The sequence below is a fragment of the Diabrotica undecimpunctata genome, chromosome 1 (genome assembly GCF_040954645.1).
Source record: "Diabrotica undecimpunctata isolate CICGRU chromosome 1, icDiaUnde3, whole genome shotgun sequence".
Taxonomy (NCBI): Eukaryota; Metazoa; Arthropoda; class Insecta; order Coleoptera; family Chrysomelidae; genus Diabrotica; species Diabrotica undecimpunctata.
Window position 1 is genome coordinate 46,693,249 of NC_092803.1, and position 12,084 is coordinate 46,705,332.

Below are 12,084 nucleotides of genomic sequence, written 5' to 3' on the forward strand. Positions count from 1 at the left end.
ATTGTTCTGTCATTGCTGCTCCACAATATTTCAGTATTCGTTTGGTATCTCGTCTTGACCTGCTACTTTTCTGTTCCTCAGGTTTTCAAGTATTTTCCGAACTTCCTGTATATTTATATTAAGTTCTTTATATGTTGTAATTTCTGATGTTTTCGGTTCTAGCGTCGTTTGTTCTTCTCCTGTATATAGCTTTTTTAGGTAGTCAATCCACGTATCATTTTCTATGTATTTTAGTTCTATTAGTTACTTTACCTTCGTTCTTTGACGTCTGATGAAGCGCTATATTTCCTTTTGCAGACGAGAAAAATTATGTTCCATTTCTTTCGAAAAACGTTCCCAGTGACCATTTTATTTTTCTTATAAGTGCATGTGTTTCGTTTCTAATTGTCTTGTAATTATGTTATGCCTCTTGTGTTTTGATTGACATGTAATTCAGGTAAGCTTTTTTGTTTTCTTTACATTTTTCCTTCACTTTACTTATATTTCTTTTACCGAGAACTTTCTTGGCCGAGGCTAAGATATTAGACTTAAGTATTGTTCAGCTTTCTTCGACTCCATCACTTTCTGTGATATATGTATTTCTGTTTTTTTCGGTTCTTCTTTTCTGGAATAGGTATCTTGTCGAGTCATCCTGTAAGCTTTCGATTTTTATCTTTGTGGTGTATTTCGGTGTTTTGTTATCACATATATGTGTTTTCATTCGGCACAATACCAATTTGTGATCGCTTCCTATTTCTGCTGATGTTAGTGCTCTCTATTCAACAGAATATAGTCTATAATAGATCTTTGTCCTCTACTGTTTTCAAAAATGTATTTGTATTGTTCTTTGTGAGGGAAAAATGTATTATTATTACGTATCTGGTTTTTGCTGCAGAGGTCCGTTAGAAGGTTTCCGTTTTCATTTCTGATATTTTCGTTACATCGCTGTTTTATCGCTGGAACTAAATCATTGCCAACACGGGCGTTAAAATCACCCATAATGATTATATATTTATCATTTGGGGTCTCGTTTATTACAGTCTGAAGGTGTTCCTAGAAGTTTTCCCTTGTGGTGGTATCTTTGTTGTTCTTTGGAAGTGAATTGCTACCACATTCAGAGGTTTAACATCCAGTATAATTTTTACACTTACTATTTTTATACTTGGTGTAAAAAATGGTTTCTGGTTTCTTTGGCAACACCACTGTAAATCATGAGATGGTCATCTATAATAATTTGACCCTTTTCCTTTTTTTCTTTGTATCTTTTAACGCACACATGTCTATATTTTTTTTCTACAAGCTCTTTTGTAATTTTTTGCTCTCTTGTAGAGACTTTACGTTCAAAGCACCGATGCGAAGTGTATTTCTCGTTTACCACAAATTCGTTGTTCTCTTTCTCCCGTTAGTCGTCGTAATGAAATCATTCCTGTCCCGAGGCATAATTCTGTTTCTATGAGCTGTATGGTTTTAAAGTCTATCAGTAGGGTGCTAAACTGGCTGTAGACCCCCTCCTCCTTTATTTGGGCTTGGAACCGGCAACAGTTCTGTCGAGCTACTCGATCTACCCAAAAAAACTGCAGGCGGATTTGAGATATGTTACTTAAGGATGTACTTAATCTCTATTAATTCTTTGATCTGTTTTTTATTCTCTTTCAGATCTGTTTTATATTAGGTAAATTCTTATTTCATTCCTTAGGTAAATTCTTATTTCAAACCCTCCGGTGCACTTGCAGGTCTACATATCATATAAGTATTTTAGTTTTTTTTTCATTTTACTTTTACCTCTTTTTGTACTTACTTTACTTTCCGTGTCCGGAACACCAACAGCTTTAAATTTTGTATTTCCAATGGTTGGCTACATAAATTGCCCTGTCATTCGCTAAAAATAAATCTTCTTCTGTGTAGGTCTCTCTCATCTCTGTGCATGCTAGTAGATTTTTTGTGGTAACAAACTTTATAATCTTACCGAAGGGGCTTCTAATTTCAGAAACTGTTACACGATTACTCTATTTGATATACATACATTTATGTACTAAATGTTTTAGTGCCAATGCATTTTAATAAAAAATACTAATTAATAAAAACGGAAATTTTCGCTTTTCCAAGTTTATAATACACACTTTCTTATGTTTGAAAATATATAAAAGTAATATAAATTACCGCCTTGCTTATTAAAACTTAAAAAGTAAAATAAAGGTATATGGCGGTTAACAATTTATATTTAACTACATAAATTAGCCAAATAGTCCTTAAATTCCTCCATGATTAAATTGATGGATATTTAAATAAATTTCAAGTTCCAGAATGTATCTGCTGTAAAATTTGAAAATCTACTACTAATACAATTATTGGCAACATCGCAGGAGTTTAGAAGTATATGCAATATCGTAAATACGGATCCCAAAAATGGTTTATCCTTTTGTGGAGTCCACTTAATCCTACGTGTTGGTCGGAGTCTACATAAAGCGCTACTTAGATAATAAAATACACGGTGTATATTCTACTGGAGTTAGTATAATACCGTTTTAGAACGGAGCTTACATTAACCGCTAGATGTATATATATATATATATATATGTACATATACATATATATATATATATATATATATATATATATATATATATATATATATATATATATATATATATATATATATATATAATCAATATACCCAAGTAAGATAAATAGATTTTTTGCAATTTTGTATTTTTCACGCTTTTCTTCAAATTTCTCCGAAAATACTGGAGATGTGAAAAAATGATAATAGTTATTTATTGTACAAGACGATAAAATTATACTTTATCTTCGAGAGCGTTTTTTAGCGTCGAGACGACAGTCGAGACGCTAATTATGCTCGAGAAGATAATGCGATTTTATCGTCGTGTGCAATACAACATTTTTTTCTATAGCAAGACTTCAAGTTCAGGTGAAAAATAGAATTTCAAAGAAAATTGTAATTTTTAGCACAAAAATCGCAATTGTGTTGCTCCGTTGCTAGGGATATGAATTACTTTGTCAACAAATGTCAAACAAATGTTACGTTTTGGTTTTTGCGGAGAATATTGTTGCGTTTTGTGTACAAAGTGAATAAATACGAAATAGACGGAAAATAATTGACACAAGAAAAGGAAAACCTGCCATCAGATGTAGAAAATGCAGCGTTGGAAGCAGAAAGTTTATTGTTGCCACAAAAATCTAGGATGATGTATGAGAAAGAATTCCAGTCTTTTAAAAAGTGGAAAAGCATTAAAAATATCAATGGCGTGAGTGAAAAAATACTTCTGGCGTATTTTTCTGAAAAGTCGAAGAAAGCGATGCCATCGTCATTATGGTCGTATTATTCGATGCTGAAGCGTACGTTGTTGGTGAATGAAAATTGTGACATTTCTAAATTCAGCAAGTTAACCCCCTTACTAAAAAACCTGAGTGGAGGATACAAAGTTAAAAAGTCAAAAATCCTGGAGTCAGATGACATTATTAAATTTCTGACAGAAGCTCCTGATGACGTCTATTTGTTGATGAAGGTTATTGCTATTTTTGGTGTGCATGGAGCGACTAGGTCCGATGAATTGTACAAGTTAGAAAATAGATATTTTTAATAATGTTAATTGTAAAATTTCAGTTGTTTTTAATCCTTAGTGTGTTTGAATTTGTAAATTTTATTGAATAAAAAAAAGTTAAAACATTTTATCTACTCTTGCTGTTAAAGTGTCACTTTATCTACCCTTGCGGTTAAAGTGATACTTTATCTACTCAAAACAGTTGTTATAGCAACACTTTAACATTAGCTATGGAAAAAAGAATAAATTGTAGCTTTTTTACGAGCAAACACCTCCTTATTCGAGTCCTTTAAATTGACCCACTTAAAAACTAAGAAATCTTACGAAATTTAATTTACATGATCTTATAGCTCTTAAAAAACCATTCAAATCAATTTTGAAAAAAACTTTTTATCACCAACAATGAACGAGCTATGTTTATAACAATTTTTTTTTTTAATTCGAATAGTCTACTTGGAAGCGTAATAGAGCATTTTCAATGTTATATACATACCACAGAACCGGTTTTTTGGCAGTAATACGTTAAAATATGTTCTACTTTTCCATTCAAATCGAAAGACTTTTTTCTATATAGATCTATTAAATTACTATAAAAAGTGCATTATTATTGAGGGTGGTTTTTAAGGGTTGAAATATTATGACATTATATCCTAAAGCCTAAAACAATTATTATTTAACTAATCAAAACTAAATTTTACCCATTTTATGGTTTACAATGTTTATATATAATTTTTGAAAATAAGGGGTAGTTTACACCCCTAAACATAATGAACGCCCTTAAGCATGATATAGAATATAAAGTACAGGGTGAAATTATCCTAATCCCAAATTTTTATGCAAATCGATGAAATCATTCTTTTAGGATAAATAAATTTTTTATATATAGCTCCAAGGGTAGTTTTAGGAGTTGAAATATCATGATATTATATTTTAAAGCATAAAACAATTATTATTTAACTAATAAAATCCAAATGTTGACCATATTAGAATTTAAAATGATATTTTATAATTTTTTACAATTAGGGGTAGTTTTCACCCTTAAAAATCCAAAAGCGTACAACGGCTCAATATAGAAAATGAACTAGAGGGTGAAATGAGCCTAATCCCAAATTTTTGTACAAATCGATGATGGACGAAAAAATTGCGAGGTTTTGCTATTTTTTTCAGCTTCATTTTCTGGCCTATAGGAAATTTTAGAAATGGTTAGCAGTCTAGAAGTTACTAAGATCGAATATCGAATACAATTATTTTATTATGCAGTGTTCCTCAGTTTTATAATTAAATTTTTTTTTACTCGCGTAGTTTTACCGTTCAACAAATTTAGGTTTTAAGTTAAATTTTATTTTATAATCTATTTTAAACTTGTTAGCAATGACCTTGTCTTCGGTTGATTTAGAAATTTCATTTTGTTATCTTGTAGGTAATCCCATCTCTAGCTCTAGGTTAGTTACAAGCAGTACTAATGTATACATAGAGAGTTATATTAGCAGTTTCACTTTTCTGCAAATATTTAATGATGGACATCTCATTATAAAATCGTAAAATTAACTTATTGTTAACAACAACAAACGAATTACGAGAGGTCTGGGACGTTGTATAATAAAAACATTTAGATTAGCTAAATATTTTAGAAATGAATTGGTTATAGTTTAACCCATTTGATCCTACGACATTTTTTTTGATAGTACAAATTTTTTTGAATGTCTTTGTTGAACTTGGGTTAAATAGCAAAAATTTATTGTTATTTAACATGAAAAAATTTAATTTTTAGGCGTACTTTAGAAAAGCGTATTTTAGAAAAGTAGGCGTACTTATACGAGTACAATGGGCTGATCTGGAGTCAAAAATATGAAACATTGTGAAAAATAAAAATGTGCTATTTCCTTACAATATACGTACATAATTATATACAGAATATAGGTATATCCTGTATTATAACCTGAATAGTATGAAATTGTATAAAACAATCACGTTCCAAACACAGAGTAACTGCACACTTTATACAAGTCCAACGTACTCTTTGATAGCATAAGCAACATCGAAATTGTCTATTTTCTGTGAAAAATGACCGTTTTCAAAAGTTCCCAAAATTCGGAAAGATTTGGGTCTGAATATCATCGTCATCCATGTCTTTATTGTTAGTTTGATAGTCAACCTCAGAACGAATAACTACCTCCTATACATCTTTATGAGTGGAACTCGCTAGGTCATATGAATCTAAAGCGAATAATATATAACGTTTACCATTAAATACAATGACACTCATAGGCGGTAATTCTTGCAAATCCATTCCAATAAAACACAAAATAAACATATTTAATCTCATACAAACCTACTGTACTCAGATGAGTACATGTCTATTTTGTAACATAAAACAAAAATAATAAAAAATTTTTTATACTGTAATAATAAACATTACCAGTACTTATTTTTTCAATAATAATAAAAAAAAATAATATATACATATATATATTAGAAGTGATTATTTCGACCAAAAAATAATTTATAAATAAGTTCAAATTATCGGGTATAGTGGTCTATAGTAAAAATCTTTCTTTTTTCTAAATTACTCAATATTTCGCTATTTATTTAAAAGCTTCCTCAGGAGTAAACTAAAAACAATTTGAACATTACAAAAAATGGCGTACAAATACATTTTAAAACACTTACAGAATTTAAAAGATTTTGCAAATAAAAACTGACATTGAAGTATTTGAAATATTGAATGTCAAGATTAAATTGTCTTAAGCACGTTAGTTACAGCTATACGATAAAAAATTAAAATTATTTAAATTTTTTAAATTCTGTAAGTGTTTTAAAATGTATTTGTACTTTTAAATTCTGTAAGTATTTTAAAATGTATTTGTACGCCATTTTTTGTAATGTTCAAATTGTTTTTAGTTTACCCTGAGGAAGCTTTTAAATAAATAGCGAAATATTGAGTAATTTAGAAAAAAGAAAGATTTTTACTATAGACCACTATACCCGATAATTTGAACTTATTTATATATATATATATATATATATATATATATATATATATATATATATATATATATATATATATATATATATATATATATATATATATATATGTAAATACTTTTTTCTTTTTGGGTGTGGTAGTCAATAAAAAATAGAGCTTTGCTAAGGCGTACTATTTATTCTGAATCCAAGCTTTCGGTGGTTTTTTGCCACCTTTATCAAGGTCTACAAAGAAAATTACTATGAAGTAACAAACTGAATGGTGCCAAAAAGGCTGTAAAAAAAAACTATAAAAAACTTACCCGAATGTAAGATTCGTGGCATAAACAACAACGTTAAATAACATGATAAAACTGAGGTTGCAACTAAACTTAAATATGTTACTGTTAAAAAACACTTTAAAAATTACTAAAAACGTTAAAAGTTAAAAACAAAATGTAGGACGACATGTTGAAAACAGTCGTCGTTGCAGGCTTGATTTCAGTCACATTTCACGAGCAGAAAGAGAAAGTGAGTGGATAATTATTGTTTAAATAGTTTGGAGAAAATACAAAAAACAACTTTGAAAATAACGTCTAACAGAATACTGTTAGTGAATTTTTAGTACTGCCAACTGTATTACCAACTTGAAATTAAGCGGGAAATTAAAAATGTAAATTATAACATAAGCAATCGAAAGAAAATAGTATTTAGTAAATAGGTTTAGAAAAAACAACTCAAAAACAAAACAAAACTGAATTAGTAATTGCAGTTTGATCGTAAATATTCAATTAATAATGATATTTCAAAAAAGGAAAGAACCAAAGAAAACTCTGAGATGCAAAATAGCTCAGTCAAAAGTCAATATAAAATTGTAAATTTTGCTAAGATTCTGGATCTCAGATCTCTTATTAAGATTGTTATTATTACTCTTGCTGATATGTACCATCTCTAAGAAAGTTCTCTTGAATTTATTTTTCTCTCTGGCTAATATTTTTACATTGTTGAAATCTATCTTATGGTCTAGATCGATAGTATGCTCTGCCAAAGCACAAGTAGGTTTGTTTAATCTACAATCACTCTTATGAGAAATAATACGGCTAGACAGATTCCTTCCAGTTTCACCAATGTACGTGGATGGACATTCAGTACATTGAATGCAATAAACAACATCTGTAGTCTCTAGAGTGGTTAGGGGTTGTTTTATTTTGCTATACAGCTGACGTATGGTTTTGATGTTCTTGTTAGCTATTTTGATATTCTTAAAGTCTTTAAAAATCTTAGTGAGTTCAACGGTTAGTTTCGGAATATATGGAAGGGCATAAAAATACACACTTGTTGGAGCAGAAATATTTTGTGCTGAGGGCACTGATTGTGACATAGTAAGTATGTTGTTTCTATTAACAAAGGGGACATTAAAAATTAATTTATTTATCAGTCTTAGAGGATATGAATTTTCAACAAAAATATTGCGTAAGAGGTTGAGATCATGTTGGAGATAATCCGGATGAGACAACCTTTTGACACGTTCTTTCATCGCTAGGACTAAATTAGTTTTCATCCTCGGGGGGTGGTAGGAGTGGTAGCTTATGAATCTATTGCTACATATGGGTTTTCTATACCATTGTGTTTTCACAACATTATCCTCACATCTATGCAAACTCATGTCAAGGAAAGGCAAAGATCCCTCCCGCTCCTCCTCGCATGTGAATTGCAAGTGTGGGTTTTGTTGGTTGAAAACATTTAACGTAGAGTGTATGGAGTCTGCAGGTAGTGCCAAGATTAAGTCATCCACATATCTCTTTATGAACGGTATTTCAAAATTGATTTGTTGCAAACTATCTTCAATCAAATCATCTAAGACATAATTGCACAGTATTGGTGAAATACTGGAACCCATTGGAGTACCAAAGACTTGTTTGTAGTAACAGTCATTAAAAATAAAAACATTAGAGTCAAAAACAAAAGAAATGAGTTTTTTGATATTAGCTAAGTTAAGGGTTGTGTGCATTGATATGTCATCCCAGTGTTTCTCAACGCTAACCAATATTGTGTGTAATGGTAAATTAGTGAACAGAGACACTACATCAAAACTAACGAGCTTATAGTTCGTAGGTAATTTAAAGTTATTAATAAAAGAACTGAAACTGAAAGAGTCCTGAATGCAAAACTCGCTGTTATTACTGTACGTTTCTGTGAGAATATTAGTTAAAAAACTTGCTATGGGGCCATAAGGTGTACCTATTGAGGACACTATTGGTCTCATAGACAGAGTAGGTTTATGAATTTTTGGGAGAGCATAAAATCTAGGAGCAATTGCATTGTAAATTTTCAAACTTTTACCAACTGATTGATCTATTTGATTCTCCTTTACCAAATCAGAAACTAGTTTATTAGCCTTTTGTTGCAAAGTACACACGGGATTATTGTTCAACTTTTTATAATATTTAGTGTCAGTGAGTAAGTCTTCACATTTTTGTATATAGTCCCTAGTGTACATTGCTACAGTGACATTGCCTTTGTCGCTCTGGACAATCTTGATCTCAGGGTGATGTTTCAAAAAAGTTTTGCATTTGATATAATATTTATTTAAGAAATGGTCTTTTTCATCTTTGTTGAGAAAGTTAGTAATTATATTAGTGCATTTGGATATAGGAAATAGATCAATCAGTTGGTAAAAGTTTGAAAATTTACAATGCAATTGCTCCTAGATTTTATGCTCTCCCAAAAATTCATAAACCTACTCTTTCTATGAGACCAATAGTGTCCTCAATAGGTACACCTAATGGCCCCATAGCAAGTTTTTTAACTAATATTCTCACAGAAACGTACAGTAATAACAGCGAGTTTTGCATTCAGGACTCTTTCAGTTTCAGTTCTTTTATTAATAACTTTAAATTACCTACGAACTATAAGCTCGTTAGTTTTGATGTAGTGTCTCTGTTCACTAATTTACCATTACACACAATATTGGTTAGCGTTGAGAAACACTGGGATGACATATCAATGCACACAACCCTTAACTTAGCTAATATCAAAAAACTCATTTCTTTTGTTTTTGACTCTAATGTTTTTATTTTTAATGACTGTTACTACAAACAAGTCTTTGGTACTCCAATGGGTTCCAGTATTTCACCAATACTGTGCAATTATGTCTTAGATGATTTGATTGAAGATAGTTTGCAACAAATCAATTTTGAAATACCGTTCATAAAGAGATATGTGGATGACTTAATCTTGGCACTACCTGCAGACTCCATACACTCTACGTTAAATGTTTTCAACCAACAAAACCCACACTTGCAATTCACATGCGAGGAGGAGCGGGAGGGATCTTTGCCTTTCCTTGACATGAGTTTGCATAGATGTGAGGATAATGTTGTGAAAACACAATGGTATAGAAAACCCATATGTAGCAATAGATTCATAAGCTACCACTCCTACCACCCCCCGAGGATGAAAACTAATTTAGTCCTAGCGATGAAAGAACGTGTCAAAAGGTTGTCTCATCCGGATTATCTCCAACATGATCTCAACCTCTTACGCAATATTTTTGTTGAAAATTCATATCCTCTAAGACTGATAAATAAATTAATTTTTAATGTCCCCTTTGTTAATAGAAACAACATACTTACTATGTCACAATCAGTGCCCTCAGCACAAAATATTTCTGCTCCAACAAGTGTGTATTTTTATGCCCTTCCATATATTCCGAAACTAACCGTTGAACTCACTAAGATTTTTAAAGACTTTAAGAATATCAAAATAGCTAACAAGAACATCAAAACCATACGTCAGCTGTATAGCAAAATAAAACAACCCCTAACCACTCTAGAGACTACAGATGTTGTTTATTGCATTCAATGTACTGAATGTCCATCCACGTACATTGGTGAAACTGGAAGGAATCTGTCTAGCCGTATTATTTCTCATAAGAGTGATTGTAGATTAAACAAACCTACTTGTGCTTTGGCAGAGCATACTATCGATCTAGACCATAAGATAGATTTCAACAATGTAAAAATATTAGCCAGAGAGAAAAATAAATTCAAGAGAACTTTCTTAGAGATGGTACATATCAGCAAGAGTGATAATAACAATCTTAATAAGAGATCTGAGATCCAGAATCTTAGCAAAATTTACAATTTTATATTGACTTTTGACTGAGCTATTTTGCATCTCAGAGTTTTCTTTGGTTCTTTCCTTTTTTGAAATATCATTATTAATTGAATATTTACGATCAAACTGCAATTACTAATTCAGTTTTGTTTTGTTTTTGAGTTGTTTTTTCTAAACCTATTTACTAAATACTATTTTCTTTCGATTGCTTATGTTATAATTTACATTTTTAATTTCCCGCTTAATTTCAAGTTGGTAATACAGTTGGCAGTACTAAAAATTCACTAACAGTATTCTGTTAGACGTTATTTTCAAAGTTGTTTTTTGTATTTTCTCCAAACTATTTAAACAATAATTATCCACTCACTTTCTCTTTCTGCTCGTGAAATGTGACTGAAATCAAGCCTGCAACGACGACTGTTTTCAACATGTCGTCCTACATTTTGTTTTTAACTTTTAACGTTTTTAGTAATTTTTAAAGTGTTTTTTAACAGTAACATATTTAAGTTTAGTTGCAACCTCAGTTTTATCATGTTATTTAACGTTGTTGTTTATGCCACGAATCTTACATTCGGGTAAGTTTTTTATAGTTTTTTTTTACAGCCTTTTTGGCACCATTCAGTTTGTTACTTCATAGTAATTTTCTTTGTAGACCTTGATAAAGGTGGCAAAAAACCACCGAAAGCTTGGATTCAGAATAAATAGTACGCCTTAGCAAAGCTCTATTTTTTATTGACTACCACACCCAAAAAGAAAAAAGTATTTACATATATTTTTTCCAAACTAGTCAAAAAACTTTGGACTACTTTTTCTTATATATATATATATATATATATATATATATATATATATATATATATATATATATATATATATCTATATTCAGGGATTCTACAGTATTTACTGCCTTCTCTCGCTCAACCGTTTCCATCTATCTCTGTTGTCCCATTCTACATCGTTTAGGCCTCTCTTACGCATGGCGTCGTCTATTTCGTTTCTTTAGAATCTTCGGGGGCGTCCTCTTTTCGTACTTCTTATGGGGCTCCATTCGGTGATTCTCTTTATCCATCTGCTGTCGCTAGTTCTTCTTACATGTCCATACCACTTTAGTATTTTTTGTTCTATTTATGTTAGTATGTCGGTTTTTATTGATGTTCTTTGCTTTATTTCGTCATTACTTTGCTATTTATTCTTGTTACTCTGCAGCATCTTCACAGGCATTCCGTCTTTATTGCTTCTATCTTACTGCTGTTTTTCTTGTTTATAAAGCAATTTTTAGACCCATACGTCATAATACACTTCTCAACAATTTAAGTGGATATTATGAAAATGTGTATTTTATTTTTTGTTCATAAGGTCAAATAGAAAAATGGAGTAATATAAATAAAGATTTATTTTTACTTCATATTTTCATACAGATGAACCGAAAGAAAGAAATTCTTTAAGAAAAAAAAAAAAT

General features: G+C 30.6%; 1 protein-coding gene across 3 annotated transcripts in view; it reads left to right on the forward strand.

Moving 5' to 3' along the window:
• LOC140448853 (Ig-like and fibronectin type-III domain-containing protein 2) overlaps window positions 1-12,084 on the forward strand; it is a 1,058,385-nt gene that overhangs the window by 213,832 nt on the left and 832,469 nt on the right. The gene's annotated exons all lie outside the window — the stretch shown is intronic.